Raw genomic sequence first — 23541 nt, 5'->3', positions numbered from 1 at the left:
CGTGGGCAGGTGAGGCAGGTGGGAGGTCCCAGCTGCAGGGGGAGGAGGGCCAAGGCTCAGCTGCACAGGCTCCGGGGGGGGGGGGGGGGAGGTTGGGGTGGGGGTGTGGGGAGCGAGTCCTGCCAGGGGGCATGGAAGCAGGGAAGGCGCATTTGGCGACAGGGCCCCAGAGACGGCTCCTTGCCTGTCCGTCCTCCTGGGAGGCAGCCTGCTGTCCTGGATCTGAATCCTGACCCCGGCAGTTAGTGGCTGGGTCAGTAGAACTGGTGACTTATTCTTCCTGGTCCTCAGTTTTCTCCTCCGTGAAGTGGGGCTCTAATAATAGAGCCCCCTGGGGTTTTTGTGAGGACCAAAGGAAGGGAAACTAGGAAAGGGTCACCATGGTGACCGACACCTTGTATCACCTGGTAAATAGGTGCTCAGTGCACGGGCATCGAGGACAGGACAGAGGGAGGCCCCTCCCCACCCCCCTGCTCTTGCTGCTGGTGGAGACAGAGTCCAACCTCCCCCATCTAGGGAGGGACCTGCTTGTCCCACAAGACCACCCGACTCTGGTTCCTGGGGCCCTCCCTCCCCCGTGTCGGGCAGGCGGCCAGGGGCCCTCCCAGTCGCGTCTGGCAGGGTTGCCAAACTGTAAGAATGGAGGCTAATTCTTGTCTTCCCCGAGTGCAGGGCGGGCCACTACATGCACGGGTGGCCGAGGTAATTAATTTACACATTTCATCCTGCTTAGACTAATAAGCTTCTATATCCTCCTTCTCCACTGAGTCTGAGCCTCCGTGCCGGGCCTGCCAGAGATGTTTCACCCGGCAGTGATGGGACCAGGCTCCAAGAAAGGCGGTGAAGGGAAGCCGGTGAAGGGGGAGTGACATGGAGCGAATGCTGCTGTTTTGTCAAGAAAGGGGGAAATGCACCCACAGATCTGCTTGGAGGTTCGAGCCTGGAGGCTTGCACCCACCACGGGCTGCCCCGGGGAGGAGCCGGGCCCTGCAAAGCAGGCCGGGTCCTTCTCTACGTTTTGAGTCTCAAATGCTGCGCGTGTATCTCATCCTCAGAATTCATCGGCTGTCCACAAATCAACACGCATGTAATGCAAATAGCCCATTTGTGTAGCCCGCGTTGGTTGGCTCTCCCCTGTGCCTGAGAACGAGGGTGCAGGAGACTAAGTCCTGTCACTCTCTTCCAAGAGTGAGAGGTGGGGGTACGAGGTCATCCTTGAAGGCCATAACCGGTGGTGACTGCAACGCCCAGAAGCCCAGGCTCGTGGGGCTCAGGGAGGAACCCTAGTGGAGTTCGGGGCTTCCTGGAGGAGGAAGGCTTGAGCCATTTTGAAGGTAGGGTAGGAGTTGACCAGATGGAGAGGAGAGGAAGGGCTGGAAGGAGCCGACACGTGAGTTGCAATTCTGATTGTCAAAATGTGGGTTGCACTTGGGCCCCCGCACCCGCACCCATAACGTGGGGAGAATTTGCTGGGGGAGCCCCTAGAGTGATCACCAACCCCTCTCACCGGCCTGGAGTCTTTGGTGGGAGCTTAAGGACCCGGGTCTGAGCTGGCTGCAGAGACGCTTTCTTGTTAGCCGAGGACACAGGGCCAGCTCCTTCCGGCTGCTTCCCCCTACTTATGGATTCCATTTGTACGCTCCGATTCCAAATCCTGCAGGATTTAATATCCACTCTGTAATCTACTGGCACCAATAGGTATTATCTAACTAAACCTTAAATTGAAAATGCTAGGCTTCCATTTTCCCCACGCCGTCGGGAGAAGTCGGGGCTCGCTACGTCTGATGTAATTTACTCTTGTGCTAATTAAACTGTGTCACATTGCTGTCCTCGCAGGCACGAAGCTGGCTCCCCACCCCCCCCCCCGACACGCCTCACGATGCAGCCCCGGGGTGGACGAGGCCAGGCAGGGAATTGGGCTGGCCAATCTGGGGGCTGCAAGACTGGCCCCGCGTCTACCCCAAGTATCTCGTGCTTTAAGCCCGTTTCACTTCGTGAGAGGCTAACAGTTTACTTTCTGTAATGGGCATTCATTCATGCACGCACACACTCATTCAGTCACTTGTGCATTTATTAAGCACTCACGGAAGGCATGGAAATAAAAGATGCTAGACAGACAGTCAAGGCGCTTCTTACCCACCCAGCCCCCCCCGCCCCCCCCCGCCCCCCACCATTCGCCATGACAGTTCTATATGATGCCAATTCTCAGGCCACCCCAGCTCACAGAAGAACTCGAGGCGGGGAGGAGGAAGAACAGATAATGTCATAGATGCTTACTCTTCAGCAGACATAAAATGACGGTTTTCAAGAAATTAAGCTTATTGAGACCGTTGAAGATCCACATGCAGTGGTAATTCACATGCAGTGGATTCACGAAGGGATCCCATGTTGTCCCCCGCTAACACCATCTTGCAGAACCTACGTACGGTATCGCAACCCAGGATACTGGCACCGATGCGGTCCAGGCACAGAGCATTTCCTTGGTTTCCATCCTTTCCACGAGGATGTCTCCTGTTGCCCTTCTATAGACGTCCTCACCTCCCCTTCCTCCCCTTCCCTGAGGGGCTGCCCCTGATCTGTTCTCCCTTTCTTTCATTTTGTTATTTCACGAATGCCAAATACGTGGTGACCTTTGCAAGTCGCCCTGAGTGACTCATGTGACGCGGCAAGGTAAGCATCACTCCACGTGTTACAGAAACGCAAGTTGAGGCCGGGGCAGTGAGGTAACGGGCAGGAGCAGGATTCAAGCCAGGTTCATCCTAAGTCCCAGACCTGGCTCGCCGTGGCCACCCTGACTTGCAGGTGGCGTTGGAACCGACGACTCTCAATGCTCCCCCTGTCAGGGGGAGTCCCCTCGGCATCCAGCACATGGCCGGAGGTCCTGGCCCTGGATTGTTGGGGGGTCTCAGTCCCAGACGCGGGAGGGAGCAGTCCCCAGCCTGGGCCTCCCAGCCTGGCTTCTCAAGGGCAGACAGAAGGGGGCCCTGCCCTGGTGAAGGGTTCAGGCAGGATGATTCCTGGAAACAGACTTTCCACCTTGTCCGGAGGGGCCCCAGTGGACTCAGGTGCTGTCTCCTGCCTGACATCGTGACAGGCTGGTTGCACTCCTCAGGACGGGGGAAGGGAGGCTCACGCCCTGAAGTCACCTCCCCCCTGCGGCTCTCCGAGTGCTCTCCAAGCCTCACAGCCCAAGATTGGGTCTCACGGCCCTCTAGTCAGGTCAGACTCAGGGCCACAACTGGTCAGCTCAGAGGCGATGTCACTTGCGGAGCTAACCAAGCGTGGGATTGTTCAGATTGCTTGAAGGAGCGGCTCCCCCGCGTGCACCCCTCCCGTCTGCCAGCTGTCACCTGGGTCCTGCTCCTGCCATACCCTGACCCAGTGGCTGATGGGGGGTTACAAAGCCAGGACCCACGGCTCCCACATCACTGTAACAAGAGCTTCGTCTCTATGAGGAGGACTTAGATCCTGCTCCCTAGGGAGGGGGGTCTGGCTCTTTCTGTACCCAGCAGGGGGTGGTCATTCCCCAGACTCAGCCCTGCGGTCCCTGGGCTTGTGCCTGAGGACATGAGTTGGCCTGGGGTGGGCTGTAGACTAGGGCTGGAGATAGCAGGGGTGACCCAAGCCCCTGGGCATCAGAGTAGGGCCAGGGCCAACGGTAAGGAGGTATGATAAGAGGCAGACAATGTCTACTCAATGAAAGAATCTTGCGGTAACTAGAACTATCCAACAGTCGAGCAGACTGCTTGGTGAGGTAGTAAGTTCCCTGGCGGTGCAGGCATTCATTCATTCAGTCAACACACATTGATTGTCTACCTTGGGAAGGCCATCCGCCATTGTGGCTCTCAGCTCTGGAATCACTCACCGTTAGCAAGTTCCCTGTGCCTCGCTTGCCTCACCTGCAAAATGGGAGTAATGACAGTCCCTCACCTGTCTCAGCAGAACCCGACCCTGCTTTCCCATGATGCTCCACCACACCACCCTCCTGCCTTGTACCTGACAACACGGCAGGGGCGACTCCCGTCAAAGCGCTCTCAACAGGTACTGTCATTTCACCCTCGGGGCAAATGTCTGCGTAAGTGGGAATGGCTATCAGTCACCCCAACTCGCGGGCGAGAAAACAGAGTCAGGATGGGTCTCCGAACACTCAGAGCACCTGCCTCCTGTGGGCTTTAGAGCAGCCACGGCTACGTCCTTGGAACCTTCTGGACTCCGAGATGCAGCAGGTCAAAGGCTGTGCAGTGAAAGTGGGGCCTGGGTAGGGGCTGAGGATGGAAGAGGCGGTGCAAGCCGGTGGGTGGGTCTGGGCAAGATCGAATGTGGCTGAGGCCAGACCCCCACGCCTCTCCCTGCTCCTACGGGCAGAAGGAAACTGGAGGCTTCTCCGCCGGGGACGGTGGCTACACATCAAAAGGGAATCACACAAGCACTCTTGATAAACAGCAGGTAGCCCCGCTCCCACTAGCTAACAGGATTAATCTAAATGCACACAGACGCAGCTGGGCAAAATCAAAACACAGAACCCGGGCTAAATTACAGCACTGAACAGGGAGCCCTCGGAGCCTCGCGACACGTCACCTGACTTGCTCGCCCACCACAGGGGTGAGGACGGCAGGAGGAGGCCACGTGTGATGGCTATGTGTGGCATGGAGGTCAAGGGGACCCTGGAGGGGAGCCGGGGACCGGGGAAGTCAGGCAGCCACAGAGGGGGGTAGGGCATTCTCTGAGGGCTCAGAGTGTCAGCTGGGTGGGTGCATCCTGAAAGGTGGAGGCAGCTGGCATGCCCTGAAGAAGCGGAGAGCCCCTGAGTGCTCCTGTGACCAGCACACCCACCTGCCAAGTTCTGCCTGACGAGAGGGTCCCATCCCGGGGAACCCTACCCGAGGGCATTCACAAAAAGAGAAGCAAGGTCTTCAGGTGGCTCTGCCTGGTGATCTGGCCTCCTGAGCCTTATTCCGGCCTCCACGGTGAAGGAAGGGAGGGAAACTCGTTACCAGATAACTACATTCAAGCCTCACTATGGCTATTATAGCCCACTTTACAGAAGAGGAAACTGAGGCAGAGTTAGCTTTCAGATCAGCCAGGACCCAGAGCCTGTGCTCCTGGCACTGCTCCAAGCTTCCTCCCAAATCATCACTTTAGTCAGAAGCAGATCTTTTGTCCTGGGCATTTGCCTTGAGCTCAAATCAGCTCCAAAGCCAAGGTCAGAGCAGAAGCTTCTTAACTTCCGGGGTCTAGATCCATGCTTCCCTCTGCTTCAGCTCAGGACACCCATCACCTTGGTGATGTCCTCTGGCTCTCTGGTGATGCTGGCTGTTGTGGGCCTGGAAGCCCCTGGGATGGGACTCCAGGGGAGAGTGAGAAAGACCATGGAAATGACTTTCTGAGTCCCTCAATCTGGGAGGGAACTGGGGGAGGGTGGGTCACCACATCCATCCCTCAGCCTCTAGTTGGCAGGCAAACCAAGGACATAGCCCCCTTTCCTCAAATCTTAGGAATGAGAAAGCCAGGGTGCCTGGGTGACTCAGTTGCTTAAGCTTCTGACTTCAGCTCAGGTCATGATCTCATGGTTCGCGGGTTCAGGCCCCGTGTCGGGCTCTCTGCTGTCAGCAAAGAGCTGCTGTCTCTGCTTTCTGCTTCAGATCCTCCCTCTCTCTCCCTCTCTCTCTCTCTCTCATAAATGAACAACAACAGGGGAGGAGCCAAGGTGGCGGAACAGCATGGAAGTTTTTTAGGTGTCTCGCGTCCCCAAAATACAGCCAGACCAACACTAAACCATCCTGCACACCTAGAAAACTGGTCTGAGGATTAACACAATAATCTGCACGACCTGAGCCACAGAACTCAGCAGGTACACGGCGCGGAGAGGTGAACTTGGGAAGAGAGAAGCCGTGGAGGGCAGGGAGGTGTTTTGCATGTGGAGAGAGGATGGAGACGGGGGTGGGGATGGGGGTGGGAAGGAGAATATGGGAAAAGCACCCCCCCAAAAGCAGCTGGAGAAAAAGTGGAAAAGTGGAAACAGCCGCAGGGACTGAACTAAAAAGGGAGAAAGGAGAGGGTTTCAATTCCATTAAGACTATAAACGGGGAGCGCAGAGTCTGAAACTCCGCAGCTGGTACCTGGTGGTGCTCTGGTGGGAAGGGCGAATCCCCAGGAGCAGAGCGGGGTCCGGGGTTCAGGCCACACGGGGAGAGGTGGTTCCCCTGCTGGGAGGACACCTGGCAGAGGCTGTGTGGCTCCCCCGCCCCCAAAGGCAAGGCCCCAGTGGCCCTGGGAGAACAACCACATTCACCGGTGCTGGAACAAGGTCGTTGGGGGTGAAGCCTGGTGCCGGATGGGTGTTGTGATTTTCCATAGTCCCTGAAATGCTGCTGCTACACTGTCTCGCAAACTCCTTCTGGGACGGGCTGGCCCCCGGCCGCAGTCTCTGGGCAGCAGCAGCACGGTCCTGCCAACGTTCCTGGGTGCGGCCGGCACCCGGCCATTGCTCGGTGAGACCCTCCAGCAGACGGGCAGAACCGGTCAAAGCCGCAGCTTCTCAGAAGTAAGGAGTCGGGAAACACAGCCGCATCTGAGACAAAACTCGGGAGGGAGGTGCTGCCTGGGGCTTGGTCACGAACCGTGTAAAAGCGGGGAGTAGATGGAAGTCAAAGACAAAGGACGGGTGCGCGATTGCTGATCCGGGAGAACAGGATTCAGACACTACAGACCGGGTGGCTGGGTGACGCCATTTAACCGCTCCCGCGCATGCGCATACGCACCTACGAGCGCCACAACGATCTGCCCCAGTAAGCTAAGCAGCGCCATCTAGTGGAGAGCGGAGCTGTTACACTAAGCCCGGCCCAACTGGGCCAACCTTGTTCTTCAGGAACACAAGTCTCTCTGCCTGCTTAGTTTATGGACAATAAAGCGTTTCACAGTTTGACACCTAGGGGAAAACGAAGTCATGTTTCAGTCTGTTCACTGGTCTACCTATTCAATGTTCTGTCTTTTTTTTTCTCTTTTTTGTTTCTTTTCATTTTCTTGAATACAGAAAGAAAAAATTCATTTTTTTTTTAAATTTTTTTTTCAATGTTTATTTATTTTTGGGACAGAGAGAGACAGAGCATGAACAGGGGAGGGGCAGAGAGAGAGGGAGACACAGAATTGGAAACAGGCTCCAGGCTCTGAGCCATCAGCCCAGAGCCCGACGCGGGGCTCGAACTCACGGACCGCGAGATCGTGACCTGGCTGAAGTCGGACGCTTAACCGACTGCGCCACCCAGGCGCCCCAAAAAATTCATTTTTATTTTCAATTTCTATTAAAAACATTTTTGTTTATTTTTTCTACTATATTTTTTACTTTTTTGTATATTTTTTCAAATTCAATTTTACTTCCATCATTTCATTTTAGTCTACTTCAGTGTATTCATTTTTTCAAATTTTCAAACAATTTTCTTTTTTTTTCTTTCCCCTTTTTTCTCTAATCTGTCAAGTCCCTTTCAACACCCAGACTAAAACACACCTAGGATCTAGCATCATTTATTCAATTTGTGTGTGTGTGTTTTAATTTTTTAATTTTAATATTTTTTTAATTTTAATTTTTTAATTTTAATTTTTAATTTGTTTTACCTCATTAATTCATTTTCTCCCTTCAAAATCATGAAATGAAGGGATTAACCCCAAAAGAAAGAGCAGGAAGAAACGACAGCCAGGAATTTAACCAACACAGATACAGGCAAGATGTCTGAACCAGAATTTAGAATCACGATAATAAGAATACTAGCTGGAGTTGAAAATAGATTAGAATTCCTTTCTGCAGAGATAAAAGAAGTAAAAGCTAGTCAGGATGAACTTTAAAAAATGCTGTAACTGAGCTGCAATTTCAAATGGATTCCATGGCTACAAGGATGGATGAGGCAGAACAGAGAATCAGTGATATAGAGGACAAATTTATGGAGAATAATGAAGCAGAAAAAAATAGGGAGATTAAGGCAAAAGAGCACGATTTAAGAATTAGAGAAATCAGTGACTCATTTAAAAGGAACAGCATCAGAAACATAGGGGTCCCAGAAGAGGAAGAGAAATAGGGGTAGAAGGGTTATATGAACAAATCATAGCAGAAAACTTTCCTAACCTGGGGAAAGACGCAGACATCAAAATCCAGGAAGCACAGAGGACTCCCATTAGATTCAACAAAAACTGACCATCAACAAGGCATATCATGGTCAAATTCACAAAACACTCAGGCAAGGACAGAATTATGAAAGCAGCAAGGGAAAAAAGTCCCTAACCTACAAGGGAAGACAGATCAGGTTTGCAGCAGACCTATCCACAGAAACTTGGCAGGCCAGAAAGGAGTGGCAGGATATATTCAATGTGCTAAATCAGAAAAATATGCGGCCAAGAATTCTTTATCCAGCAAGGCTGTCATTCAAAATAGAAGGAGAGAGAAAAAGTTTCCCAGACAAACAAAAATTAAAGGAGTCTGTGACCACTAAACCAGCCCTGCAAGAAATTTTAAAGGGGACTCTCTGAGGGGAGAAAAGATGAAAAAAAAAAAAAAACCCAAACAAACAAACAAATAAATAAAGACCAAAAGCAACGAAGACTAGAAAGGACAAGCGAACACCACTAGAAACTCCAACTCTACAAGCAACATAATGGCAATAAATTCATATCTTTCAGTACTCACTCTAAATGCCAATGGACTAAATGCTCCAATCAAAAGACATAGGGTAACAGAATGGATAAAAAAAAAAAAACAAGATCCATCTATATGCTGTTTACAAGAGACCCACTTTAGACCTAAAGACACCTTCAGATTGAAAGTAAGGGTATGGAGAACCACCTATCATGCTAACGGTCAACAAAAGAAAGGCAGAGTAGCCATACTTATATCAGACAATCTAGACTTTAAAATAAAGACTGTATCAAGAGATGCAGAAGGGCATTATATCATAATCAAGGGGTCTATCCACCAGGAAGACCCAACAATTGTAAACATTAATGCGCCAAATGTGAAGCACCCAAACATATAAATCAATTAATCATAAACATAAAGAAACTCATTGATAGTAATACCATAATAGTAGGGGACTTCAACACCCCACTCACAGCAATGAACAGATCATCTAATCAAAAAATCAACAAGGAAACAATGGCTTTGAGTGACACACTGGACCAGAAGGACTTAACAGATATATTCAGAGCATTTCACCCTAAAGCAGAAGAATATACATTCTTCTCCAGTGCACATGGAACAGTCTCCAGAAGAGATCACATACTGGGACACAAATCAGCCCTCAACAAGTACAAAAAGATCAAGATCATACCGTGCATATTTTCAGACCACAACGCTATGAAACTTGAAGTCAACCACAAGAAAAAATTTGGAAAGGTAACAAATATTTGGAGACTAAAAAACACCCTATTAAAGAATGAATGGGCTAACCAAGAAGTTAAAGAGGAAATTAAAAAGTTCTTGGACACCAATGAAAATGATAATACCACAACCCAAAACCTCTGGGACACAGCAAAGGCAGTCATAAGAGGAAAGTATATAGCAATCCAGGCCTTCCTAAAGAAGGAAGAAAGATCTCAGATACACAACCTAACCTTATGCCTTAAAGAGCTGGAAAAGGAACAGCAAATAAAATCGAAAACCAGCAGAAGACAGGAAATAATAAAGATTAGAGCAGAAATTAATGTTATCGAAACCAAACCAAAACAAACAAACAAACAAACAAGAAAAAAACAGTAGAACAGATCAATGAAACCAGAAGCTGGTTCTTTGAAAGAATTAACAAAATTGATAAACCACTAGCCAGTTTGATCAAAAAGAAAAAGGAAAGGACCCAAATAAATAAAATCAAGAATGAAAGAGGAGAGATCACAACAAACATAGCAGAAATAAAAACAATAATAAGAGAATATTATGAGCAATTATATGCCAATAAAATGGGAAATCTGGAAGAAATGGACAAATTCCTAGAAACATATAAACTTCCAAAACTGAAACAGGAAGACAGAAAATTTGAACAGACCCATAACCAGTAAAGAAATCGAATTAGTAATAAAAAATCTCTCAAGAACCAAGAGTCCAGGGCCGGATGGCTTTCCAGGGGAATTCTACCAAACACTTAAGGAAGAGTTAACACCGATTCTCTTTAAGGTGTTCCAAAAAATAGAAATGGAAGGAAAACTTCCAAACACTTTCTATGAAGCCAGCATTACCTTGATTCCAAAACCAGACACAGACCCCACTAAAACGGTGAACTATAGGCCAATTGCCCTGATGAACATGGATGCAAAAATCCCCAACAAGATATTAGCCAACCAGATCCAACAATACATTAAAAAAATTATTCACCACAACCAACTGGGATTTATACCTCGGGTGCAGGGCTGGTTCAATATCCGCAAAACAATCAGTGTGATTCACCACATCAATAAAAGAAAGGACGAGAACCATATAATCCTCTCAATAGATGCAGAGAAAGCATTTGACAAAATACAGCATCCTTTCTTGATAAAAATCCTCAAGAAAGTAGGGATAGAAGGATTATACCTCAAGATCATAAAAGCCATATACGAAAGACCCAACGCTAATATCATCCTCAATGGGGAAAAACTGAGAGTTTTCCCCGTAAGGTCAGGAACAAGACAGGGATGTCCACTCTTGCCACTGTTATTCAACATAGTATTGGAAGTCTTAGCCTCTGCAATCAGACAACACAAAGAAATAAAAGGCATCCAAATCGGCCAGGAGGAGGTCAAACTTTCACTCTTCACAGATGACATGGTACTCTATATGGAAAACCCAAAAGATTCCACCAAAAAGCTGATAGGACTGATTCATGAATTCAGCAAAGTTGCAGAATATAAAATCAATGCACGGAAATCGGTTGCATTCCCATACACCAACAATGAAGCGACAGAAAGAGAAATCAAGGAATCGATCCCATTTACAGTTGCACCAAAAACCGTAAAATACCTAGGAATAAATCTAACCAAAGAGGTGAAAAATCTGTACACTGAAAACTATAGAAATCTTATGAAAGAAAATTGAAGAAGACACACAAAAATGGAAAAAGATTCCATGCTCCTGGATTGGAAGAACAAACATTGTTAAAATGTCAATACTACCCAAAGCAATCTACATATTCAATGCAATCCCTATCAAAATAACACCATCATTCTTCACAGAGCTAGAACAAACAATCTTAAAATTTGTATGGAACCAGAAAAGACCCAGAATAGCCAAAGCAATCTTGAAAAAGAAAACCAAAGCAGGAGGCATCACAATCCTAGACTTCAAGCTGTACTACAAAGCTGTAATCATCAAGACAGTATGGTACTGGCACAAGAACAGACACTCAGATCAATGGAACAGAATAGAGAATGCAGAAATGGACCCACACATGTATGGCCAACTAATCTTTGACAAAGCAGGAAAGACTATCCAATGGAATAAAGACAGTCTCTTCAGCAAGTGGTGCTGGGAAAACTGGACAGTGACATGCAGAAGAATGAACCTGGACCACTTTCTTACACTATACACAAAAATAAACTCAAAATGGATGAAACACCTCAATGTAAGACAGGAAGACATCAAAATCCTCGAGGAGAAAGCAGGCAAAAACCTCTTTGATCTTGGCCGCAGCAACTTCTTACTCAACACATCTCTGGAAGCATGGGAAACAAAAGCAAAAATGAACTATTGGCACCTCATCAAAATAAAAAGCTTCTGCACAGCGAAGGAAACAGTCAGCAAAACTAAAAGGCAACCGACAGAATGGGAGAAGATGTTTGCAAACGGCATATCAGATAAAAGGTTAGTATCCAAAATCTGTAAAGAACTTATCAAACTCAACACCCAAAAACCAAATAATCCAGTGAAGAAATGGGCAAAAGACATGAATAGACACTTCTCCCAAGAAGACATCCAGATGGCCAACCGACAGAGGAAAAAATGCTCCACATCACTCATCATCAGGGAAATACAAATCAAACCCACAATGAGATACCACCTCACACCTGTCAGAATGGCTAACATGAACAACTCAGGCAGCAACAGATGTTGGCGAGGATGCGGAGAAGGAGGGTCTCTTTTGCACTGATGGTGGGGATGCAAGCTGGTGCAGCCACTCTGGAAAACAGTATGGGGGTTCCTCAAAAAATTAAAAATAGAACTATCCTACGACCTAGCAATTGCACTACTAGATATTTATCCAAGGGATACAGCATCCATCAAAGGGACACATGCACCCCAATGTTTATAGCAGCGCTATCAACGATAGCCAAAGTATGGAAAGAGCCCAAGTGTCCATCGATGGAGGAATGGATAAAGAAAATGTGGTATATACATACAATGGAGTATTACTCGGCAATCAAAAAGAATAAAATCTTGTCATTTGCAACTACGTGGATGGAACTGGAGGGCATTACGCTAAGCGAAATTAGTCAGAGAAAGACAAATATCATATGACTTCACTCATGTGAGAACTTTAAGACACAGAACAGGTGAACATAAGGGAAGGGAAACAAAAATAATATAAAAACAGGGACGGGGACAAGACATAAGAGACTCTTAAATATGGAGAACAAACAGAGGGTTACTGAAGGGGGTGTGGGAGGGGGGATGGGCTAAATGGGTAAGGGGCATTAAGGAATCTACTCCTGAAATCATTGTTGCACTATATGCTAACTAACTTGGATGTAAATTAAAAAATAAAATTAAAAAAAAATTTTTAAAAATAAACAACAACAAAGGAATGAGAAAGCCAATTGCTGACGTCAATTGAGCACTTACTCTGTTCTGGGAATTTGCTGAGCTCTTTGATCCATTATTTCTCCTAATGCGTCCAATGACCACAGGAGCTGGGGACTGCTTGTATTACCCCCGTTATACTGGGGAAGTAGCTGAGGCCACACCACTCGTAAGCGGTGTCTTTCGGAGCCAAACCTGGACCCCCAAATCCTGTGGTGCCTTCACCTTCCGGGAATCAGCTTGTTTCCTGTTTCCCAGCGTCTTCAGTTGAGGCAGCGGAAAGGGAAAACGTGGGTTCTCATTCTTGCTCCCCCAAACTACGTGGTTCCGTGGCCTGGGGCAGCCCCTTTACCTCTATAAATGGAAAATTCCCGGTTTATAAAACCAGGGGAAAGATCTCTGCCTTACCTGCATTGCTGCCTCGTTGTGGGGATCAAATAAGAAAAATACACATGACTGGGGTTTTCATGCTGTGAGACGCTACATAAACATTAGTTATTATTCCACACCCCAGAGCAAGCGTGTTCCTGAGCTCTGTGTGACTTTTTTGGTTTTGTTTTTGATTTTACTAACACTGTCAGGAATGATAATTGCTAATAACGATCCCATTGCTTATGTACACACCTCTGCATGGGGACCTCAATGCTTCTGGGGACACTGTCTCTGCACAGGGCCTAAGAGGAGGGGCTAGTGCTCCCCATTTTGCAGTGGGGTAAACTGAGGCCCCCAGCGAGAGCAAAGAGCTGACTAAGGTCCCCAGCCCTCCAGGAGAACGTTTTAGGCTCAGAATCTGGGATTTCGAGAATCTTCTCCCTCCAGCTGTGAGGGCTCCCAGGCTGCTCCTGAGAGTGATTTATGGCAGAAATTTGCAGAGTGAGTGCTGTATCAGCGCTTCCTTCCCCCCCTAACCTTCCCACGTTGGTGTCTGCCTCCCTTTATCGGCTGCTCACCCCTGCTTCTCCCCTCTAGGAGTTGCCCAAGGCTGAGCTGGGCCTAATTTCAGCTCCTTTCTAGAGCTGAGCTGTCACTAGCGGCCAGGAAATTTGAGCGTGGGGTGGGCAGGTGGGGGAGAGCAGGATGAAGAAGCTCCCTCCCCTCGCCCCCACCCTACCGCCAGCCCCAGGCCCAGGCAGGCATGCTCCCTGTGGTCCCAGGTGATCTTCCACGAGGCAGGAAGGGGACCTGGAGGCAGAAAAGCCAAGTCACTTACTTGTGTTCAGTAACTGTTCAATAGCAGAGCCAACTCTGAGCCTTAACCCAGACCCCAAGTCCCCCTGGGGGAACGAGCTTTTGGACGGAGGCGTAGGGAACAGGGGGCTAAAAGCAGACATTGGGTCCTTCTTCCCAAGCTTTCATCAGGGCTGGTGAGGCAGGAGACCAAGGACTTCTGGGAAGGCAAACAGGACCAGCGAGTGGGTGCTCCTCAGGCAAATAGGCAGATCAGTAAATAGTGGAAAAGCAATAACAACCAAAAGCCAAATATTAAATTCACGGAAGCCAAGGGTTTATTGTATTATTAACTCATTTCTTGTAACATGAAGAAACTGGAAAGTCAGAGAAGTTTTTTAACCTGCCCACGGTCACACAGCTAATGGAATCAGAAAAAACAGCGGTGGGCTGGGGGCTCTCCTTTCTGTGCTTACAAGCCAGGGTGTAGACCACTTTCCGGCCAGACCCAGACTACACTCTCTCTGCTGCCCTCACCTGTTTCAGGGTCCAGAACCCAAGGACGCCTGCTCTGCCCTCAGCTTCTAAGCTGGGCGAAACCTGAGTGACCGCACTTTGGCCACCATTCGGCCTCCCTGGCTGTTCAGGGTGACACAGCGCTCTCCCTTCACGTCCAGGACCTGGGTGGGCCTGGGGAGGCTTGGGAGGGCCCGGCCTCACCACCAAAACTCTCATTTCTGGAGCCCCGAAGGTCATTTGGGCCTTTTGGAGGCACTGGTGCATAGAGAAGGAACTTGGGAGCTGAAACAGGGCCCTGCTTGACTTACAGGGGACAGTAGGGCTGTCCCCAGGGAAACCAGGTCCTACCCAGCAAGCAGGTGCACCTATGATCTTTGGGTTGCCAGCTCCTGCCTCTCAACTCTTCTCTTGGCCCTTCTGTAAGTTCTGGGACAGTAAAACACTAGTGCATTGGGCAGATAGAGCCAGACACTCTGCCTGACTCCCTGTGGCCTGATCCTCATACACTGACTCTGACGGGGCTGGTGCTGGCAGATCGTCCATCATGCAGACGAACTTGGTGTTTATGTTGATCGGCGAGTGATTTGCAGCTAAGCTGTTGATCAACCACGGCCTATGCAACTAGGGTGCAGCTACCTCTCCACGAAGATCCGCCAAGATCCTGTTCTAAGAGGCCAGCCCAGGCAGCTTGAGGGGAATTGGTGATGGCGACATGAGCACAGGCTTGAACTCCCTCTCATCCACAACCTTCGCTGACCTCACTGCCCTCGTGTGAAACTTCCTCTGGCCCTCTCGCATTTCTCCCACCCTCCCCGACCCCAGACCAGCTACTTTTTCCTGAGGCCACCCTTGCTCGAGGACATCAGCTGCTAGGTGCCTTGGGCATCTCACCTCACCCCCTCAGCCCCAGTGTCCCCAGTTTTTGATAGGTAGCTAGCAGATCTCTCAGTGGGAAGATGGGCGATGTCTGAGAAAGTACCGCACGGTCGACGGGGCGCTAGGGCTGCTCGAATTGGCTCACGAGGGTCGACTGTTAAACTTCCAGTGATTTTGCAAGCTGGTTGATAAACACAGCCATTATTAAAAATTAAATTACATAAACTTACAATTAAATAAGCTATATTAAACGCAAAGGTAATAAATACTCAAAACTCATTACTAGCTCCTAATTATTTTACTCCATTTTACTATTATCTTTACGCTTGAGGTTATTTACATCAACTGTATCTGTATGTTGGAAATATTATATAATGGCTCATGGCTAAGAATCCCTTTCCAAGTCCACATTCAGTAATGTCACCTTGGTAGCTTGAAATCGGCCAGGGTGGGAGTATTCACGAGATGGAAATTGGCACATGCTTTAAGTCAGGACTTCTTTTGACGGTTTGTTGTTTGTTTAGACTTAAACAGTGATGGGGAAAATCTTAATAATGCAGATTTAACTTAAAAGTGTTTTGGGTGTGTAGCTATTACATTGTAAATGGCACAAGAAATCGAGGAAATATTCTCACAGTAATTGAAGACTAGTAATCAGATGCGGCAAAGATGTCGTTCACATCATTGACGTACAGAAGGAAGTCCCAAGGAACATCTTTGCTGGTTCACTTTCTTTTTACCCATTAATGTAAATACAAATATCAACCAACATTCATGTGGGAACTACACTCATTTGTCAATTGCAACCATACATCGGTTACAGATACGAGTTCTCCAAAAATCAACAGGAGCATTTTGTGAGAACCAATTGGTTATAGAATTTACAGTAAAGGCTATTGTGTATTTTATTAGTATTTGTTTTAAAGTTTTATTTATTTTTGAGAGAGAGAGAGAGAGAGAGAGAGAGAGAGAGAGAGAGAAACACAGGCAGGGAAGGGGCAGAGAGAGAGGGAGACAGAATCAGAAGCGGGCTCCAGGCTTTGAGCTGTCAGTGCAAAGCCCAACACAGGGCTCAAACTCATGAACTGTAAGATCATGACCTGAGTTGAAGTCAGAAGTATAACCAACTGAGCCACCCAGGTGCCTAGTATTTGTAAAATATATGCAACATATTTTTTTATCAGTAAAATTACACACATATCATAAAATTACACACTTTTTTTCCTGGAGAGCCAATTGTCAAACATTCACCAGCACACCACTGACTATACTTATGGAAGAGACCACTATCCCTTTCCTTTTTGTCCCCCACCTGGCTCTAGGACTTGAACAGTATCATCAGCCCTTAATGCTGCTCCAGATGTTGGGGAAGAGAATAGAACTTGACCTTCTCATCATTCTCCCCAGCTCCATTCATAAAAAGACTCTTCCTAGTTGTGACTAGGGATATCCGGGATGGGGGTGGGGGGGTGGGTGGGAGGGGACCCTAAGGACACCTTAGGGCATGTCCCTGGGCAGAGAGCAGGACTCAAGACCAGAAAACACATACTCTCCTCTGGGGGGCATCTCCACCTGACTCCATCTGGAACCTGACCACTGACACCATGTTGGGCAGGGCCACCACCATCTCTGGTCTGGATTTTGGCAAGAGCTTCCCAACTGGTCTTCCTGCTTCTATCCTTGACCCTCCCCTCCCCCCGCCCCTGCAAAAAGGGGTCAAGAGATTGCCAAGGAGATCCCTTTAAAACCCAAAGCAGATCATGTCCTCCTTTGCCGGAAGCCCTGCCATGGCTTCCCTTTCAAATCTTTCTGATGGCCCTGCACCATCCTACCTCTGTGACATCATCCCCATTGCCTGCCCCTCTGCCCTCTTCACCTTCACTGTGCCAGCCACACTGACCTCATTCCAATACCTTGTGCCCACCAGGCATCTCCCCTCTTAGGGCCTTTGTACTGGCTGTTCCCTGCCTGGAGTGCTCTTCCTCCAAATACCTGCTTGGTTGACCCCTTTGCCTCCTTCAGTACCTCTCACATCTCACTCCCACCGCGACCCTCCTTGGTCACCTGCTCAGCACAACACCTGCCCCCCACTTCGCTACACCCGGTCCCCCTTACCCTAGTCAATCTTTAATTTTTTCCTCCTATTTCTCCCCTTGAAATATATTATCTAAGTTCCTTATTACATCTGCAATGGGAACTGTGTGTCCTGAGGGCAGGGATCTTGGTCTGTTTCATTCACTGATATACTCCAAAAACAGCACCTCTACAAGGCAGGTATCAGTGAATATTTTTGGAGAAATGCTTTAGGAGAGAAAGGGCAGGTTCTGAGGAAGAGTCTGTGCAAGAGAGCAGAAAACCCTTCCTTCCTTCCTTTCTTTTTTTTTTTTTTTTTTATTTTAATAACACTTCCTTTCTTGATGGATGCCAGGATGGGAGGTCCCCGCCTGCCTCGGCCCAGCCTGGCTTTGCCGTTCAGAGCCCATCTTCCCCTTCAGAGCCCGTCTGGGGCTCCGTGTGAGTCAGGATTCTCCAGAGAAACGACCAATAGGTGTAGATATAGATACATCGAAATGGAAAGAGAATTACACCAAGGAGCTGGCCCACGTGATTATGGAGGCTGACAAGTCCCAAGATCTGGAGTGGGCCAGCTGGTGCCGCGGGGAAGCTGGCGGCGCCTTTCGGCTAGGGCTTCGGGCCCAGGAGGAGCCGATGTTTCCATTCAGATGGTAAATCCTCTCCACACATCCTCACAGACACACCCAGGATAATGTTCCACTAACTGTCTGGGCACCGCACACATGGCCCAGTCAAGCTGGCACATAGGATTGGCTCCGCGGGCCCTTTATTCGCCCCGGCCCTCACAGAGGGGAGGGAGAGCAGGACACGGGCGCCTCAGCGACAGGCCGCCTTCTACCAAGCGGGCAGTGCTGCCAGTGGTGGAGCCCATTAGCACCACTGTTTCTCTTCTCCTGCTCTCCAGGCACCGAGAACCCGGGTGACGAGGAGACGAAAGATGGCTTAGAGCAACCTTCGTGGCCTTGGCCTCGCCTCTGTGTTCGTACCTGTAACAGGGACTGCGGGGCTGACATGAGCAAATGCTTTGCCAAATATAAAGCATTTTGTGGGCCCAAGGTATGTGTCTTGTGGACTTTCTGCTCCCACTCGGCTCTGGCAAATTCTTATCCCTGCCAAGGGAGGGGTTAAGCCTGCCTTCTTTTTTTTTTTTATTTAAAAAAAATTTTTTTTTTTCAACGTTTATTTATTTTTGGGACAGAGAGAGACAGAGCATGAACGGGGGAGGGGCAGAGAGAGAGGGAGACACAGAATCGGAAACAGGCTCCAGGCTCCGAGCCGTCAGCCCAGAGCCCGACGCGGGGCTCGAACTCCCGGACCGCGAGATCGTGACCTGGCTGAAGTCGGACGCTTAACCGACTGCGCCACCCAGGCGCCCCAAGCCTGCCTTCTTTATTTATTCAGTTCTCTTGTCCTAGGAGGAACAACGAGGAGTGGGGCGTAAATAGAGCAGGTCCTTGAAAATAGCAGCAGTAGCAACACATACATTTGAGAAGCTGGGCTGAGAACTGATGCTTGTTCATCCCGAGCCCCCGGAGAGAATCATCAGATCGTTGGATTTCCCCACCCATGTGGCGTTGCCCATGGGGAGGGACTGAACGTGGCAGATAGATATGATATCAGAGAGCTTCCTGTCTGGGGGCTGTGGAAAAACAGGTCTGTCGCAGGTGAGTTGTGCGCAGGCATACCTGGAGGCAAGGGGATGAGTGGGGGACCCTAGCTCCTATCTGTCCAAAGCAGGTATATTCCCACTGGTGTTTCCCCACGGCCATTAGCATATCTCTTTCCCCCAGCCCCGTGCGGTTGGGAATGAGAAAACAGAAGGTACTTTCCTTTCTAGGTCTCCTTTCTGACTCCTCCATCCAGGCACTGGCTGAGCCAAAGTTCAGGTAGAAACTTGTCCGGCTGGATTGCCAAGATTGCCAAGGCCATCTGCTGTCAAGGTGTGACAGCTGTTTGGCAAGATGGAGGATGGATGCCTACGCCATGATCATGGGTGCCAAGGGGCACGGGGCGTTTCGGCGCAGGGGCCTATCAAGGAGACGTGTGACCGACGGGAAGCTTGCACTGGGGTGTGATGAAGTAAATATCTAGGAGACAGTAAGGAAGGCAGTCTCTGTCGTCCAGACCATGCAGAGAGCAGAGAGCGTAGGCTCACCTCACCCTTGTCCCCTGGGAGTGTAACACCCCAGTGCCCCGTCCTTAACTACTCTGTTCTGGGGCTTCAGGTAGGGAGTGGATATGAAGCCGTTTGCTTCCGTGACATAGTCATAGTGGGGCTCGTTCATTTATTCGTGCACGTACTTAATATATATTTACCGAGAGCCTATTCTGCGCCTGGATGCTGGCACCGTTTCAGATGTGGGAATCCAAACCCTTTCGTCATGGAGCTTACGGTCTGGTTAGGAGACAGCTGCATACATGCAACTGTAAACAGGAAAACTGGATGGATATGGGTCCGGGCCTTGAATAGGTCATTAAGTGGCTGTGTGACCTTGGGCAAGCTACTCAACGGCTCTGAACCTCAGTCTTCTCGTCTTTGAAGTCCAGACGATAAAAACACTGATTGCATATCGTTGAGAAGATCACCTGAAAGAACATGGATGGAGGACACAATAGAGTATTGGCCCGTGGTGGATGTGCCCACGTATGCATTATGACATCATGGTGACCCAATCTAGGGCTGGTCACAATTTATTCCAAGGCCCTGGGTGCTGTTTCACAATGAATCTTTTGGCCTGCTTTTGTCTTTTTTTTTTTTTTAAGTTTTTATTTTAATTCCACTTAGTTAACATACAGTGCTGTGTTAGTTTCAGGTGGCCTGGTTTCATCTTAATTCTATAACCGTTAAAGCTATGCGATTAACGCATGAGGACACACACACACACACACACACACACAAGCCATGCCAGGTCATGATTATCCCCGCTGGGTTGGGACCAAGAGAACCCAAACTTCATATTTTGCCAAAAGCTTTTACCTCTTCTCAGCCAGTTCTTTTCCACAGCAGAAGCCAAAGAGCCAAATGGCACAGTCTGAGTTTGCCAGCCACTGGCCAAGGCTCTGGCTGCTGGCACCCTGCTCTGCGGCCCATTGTGAGATCGCATCGGCTCCGCCTGGCATGGAAAAGGGGAGCTGGCGCTGCCCGGCCTGTAGGTGGGAGAGGAAGCAGGGGACGCTGGTTCTTGGCAGGCAAACCTGTTGCCGCTAAAACTTGGCACGTCTGGGTGGCTTTAGCAGTCCAGACAGAGAATTAGCACACAGCAACGCCAGTCTGGCTCCTTGGTACTGCCCATGGAAAGAGATTTCTTTCTTGGCAGGGAGCTTGGTACATCGCAGAGGTAAATTTATGTGAAGGGGGATAAAGACGATCCCGGCAGTTCTATGCCCCCCATCATCTAGGGAGGTTCTATACGGTGCTTTTTGCCAAACGTGTGGGAAACCTACATTTTCTGAGGTTTTCCAGCAGGCGTAACGAATGCCACTTCTGAGTTCTTGGAAATTGATTACGCTGGTGATGTCGCGAGGATTTCTCCCGTCTGCTCTGGGAGCGGGGTCTCCTACTGTCCCTTGATGGGGTGGGCAAGGACTCTGCTTTCCTTGGCCAGGAGGCAGATTGCTTAGCTGGACTCCTTTGTCTCCACCTGCTGACAGACGGTGCTGGGAGACCAGCATTCCAGGATCAGCACCGCCTTTCACCAGCCACGGGATGTGGACAAGGCGTTTAGCTTTCTCGGGCCTCAGTTGCCATCGGCCCCATCTATCGATGTGAAGACTGAGGCAGTGATACGGGTGAAAGCAAACTGTATACAGATACACCTCGAACACACGCAAGACATGGGATCGTGCTCTCCACAAACAGCCCTCTCACCAGACTGGCCTCCTGTGATGTTTTCTCATTCCGCCTTATTAAAAAGCTGCTTACTCGGGTAAAACCCTCAAGAGAAGCAAGATACCCACCCCGAGAGATCCCCACACCCCCCTCCCCGCCGGGCCCGTCTGTCTTGATCCATAGATTTCTCTGCACACGGATGCTCTCAGCCTCCTCCAAAGCCTGTCCCTGGGCAGGCACAGACTTGAGCAGGGGAAGGGAGAGCCAGAACGACTACAGAAACCAAAGATTAGGGATTCTGTTTCTATTCCTTTCTGGGTTTCCTGTTCTGAGATGGGCGAAGCAACGTGATTTATTTTTGACAAACGTATCTGCATTATGAATTATATTGGGGATGGAATTGTTACATTAAATCAAAGTTAATTTTCGACTTCTGTTCAGGGCGCCATAAATAATCAACTCCAGGGTAAGGTTATGGACTGAAGTCACCCAAATTATGCTAACGAGGTTGATTAAACTTTTGAATTCTAAGTTTCCGTAAGAATAACAATCAGTTAGCATTTACATTTCTGCCATGCCCTAGGATTTGCAGCTTTTTCTGAAGCTGCTATTAAATATAAATAATACCATTTTTTAAAGCCAAGTTGAGCCCTATGGGGCATATTTGATTCTGTTTCCTGGTGCTCGGCTCCTGCAGATGCGGTGGGGGCTTAGGCTGGAGTCTGAGGCGAGCAGAGGCGGTGGGGAGGGTGGGACAGAGGTGCCACAGGACTGTGCATTTGCATTTGCCTTGGAAGTACAAAGGGATTTTCAAGTTCTATCAGAGACAATAATTCAATTTTGCATCGGTCCATTTGGTGAGGAATGCCGGGAAGCTCTTGCTGAAAGCAGCCTTTAGAAATGCCACTCCCAGGAAACACTGGTTTCTGAGGTTTTGCACTTAGGATGAGGTACCATTTCTTAGCCTTTACTGCTGGCATGCTGTGGGTCTGTGGGCCCATTGCATGAACTTTTTGGGCTCTGTGGTCCCTCTACAGGCTCCGGGGACCTTTAACAGGAGGCTGCTGGATTCCCTAGGGTAGCTCAAGAATGAGCAAAAGGGCCCAGTTGATTTCCAGCCTCCCGTTTGGCCACCTGTTAGGAAAGCCTGCCCCAGGGATGCTCATCTCCTGACGTCTGCTTGAGGCCCAGGCAGCTGCTGTCGTAATGACAGGTCGGCTCAGAGGTTAGGCGGCTGGCGGAGTGGCTACTGTTTATCCCAGTTTCAATTTCATTGTCATGACAACCCACACAAGTCATTGTCCCAGCCGATGCCTCTGCGTGAAGGCGCGTCTGGGCTCACCCTGCCCGAAGGCGGAGGACCCATCTCTACACTTACGGGGCTGCTGCTCCTTTCTTTGCTCCGCGTGTTCGGGGTGATCCTATTTTCTCCACCACTTACCTAGAAATCGTTTTTGAAAAGTGTCTCATTTCAACTGAATTTGGCCCAGAATGACTGCGGACGTTGCTGGGCCAGGGTTCGCTCTCCCGAGTCAGCGTTCTTGCAGGCTGTTTGGCTCCTGCGGGGTCCCCCCCCCCACAGCTGTGGCCACTGGCGGTAGAGGGGCCATGGCCGTGGCCGTGGGTGCGAAATATGCCTGCTTCACGTTCATACCATTGGAGAGAAGGCCTCCCGAAAGTTCTGCTCCCAAAACTCAGTGTGATGCGTCTCAGACTTGAAAACTGCCTTCGAGTGTCTTCCCAGCTACGGGTTGCCCCTCCTAGGAAATTTCAAGAGACAGATGGCTGGTGTTTCTGTTTTGCTCTATTGCTTTGAGAAATCCTGGAGTCTGTGTGGGGCTGTTGAGACGCAAGCTCTGGATGTTAACATCGGCGAGCCTTGAAAGAATTGCCCTGGCAAAATGGGACACGTGTCTATTGAATCTCTCTTTGGGGCCTTCCCGTACTTTATGATTCTGAAAGCATACGTTCCTTTGATTTAGGGAAGGGGCCCGAAGAGGGGCTCTTCTCCCTGTTGGCTCGCTGATGATCGGTGGGGAGGAGGCTTTGGCCGGGTTTGCCCATGGCTGAGGGTTACAAGGCAGGCAGGCTTGTACTGGGAAGGCTTGTAACTTCCCTTATAGCTAGAGGACCACCTGTTGTGACCAAATTGATGGCTATTTGCCTGAGTATAATGGTTCGGGGTATACACAACACACACACACACACACACACACACACACACACACACACACATATTTTAAAGATATTGTCAATTGCTTTGCCCGAAAGAGAGAGGCAGTGAGGGACTGGGTTGCTAATTAAAAGTCTCCCAATCAAAGAA

At 49.3% G+C, this 23541-nt stretch overlaps 1 long non-coding RNA gene across 1 annotated transcript; it reads right to left on the bottom strand.

Annotated features, from left to right (window-relative positions):
- Positions 1 to 18883: 18883 nt before the first annotated feature.
- LOC122483072 lies at positions 18884 to 22126 on the bottom strand. Its single transcript, XR_006297294.1, has 2 exons — positions 19706 to 22126; positions 18884 to 19476 (listed from the first exon to the last, which is right to left on the bottom strand). It is a non-coding gene; the product is annotated as an uncharacterized LOC122483072 (long non-coding RNA).
- Between the last annotated feature and the right edge of the window lie 1415 nt (positions 22127 to 23541).

The sequence above is a fragment of the Prionailurus bengalensis genome, chromosome D1 (assembly GCF_016509475.1).
Source record: "Prionailurus bengalensis isolate Pbe53 chromosome D1, Fcat_Pben_1.1_paternal_pri, whole genome shotgun sequence".
In the NCBI taxonomy this organism is placed as follows: domain Eukaryota; kingdom Metazoa; phylum Chordata; class Mammalia; order Carnivora; family Felidae; genus Prionailurus; species Prionailurus bengalensis.
The sequence above is the reverse complement of the archived record's forward strand: the minus strand, read 5'-3'. Positions and strand labels throughout refer to the sequence as shown.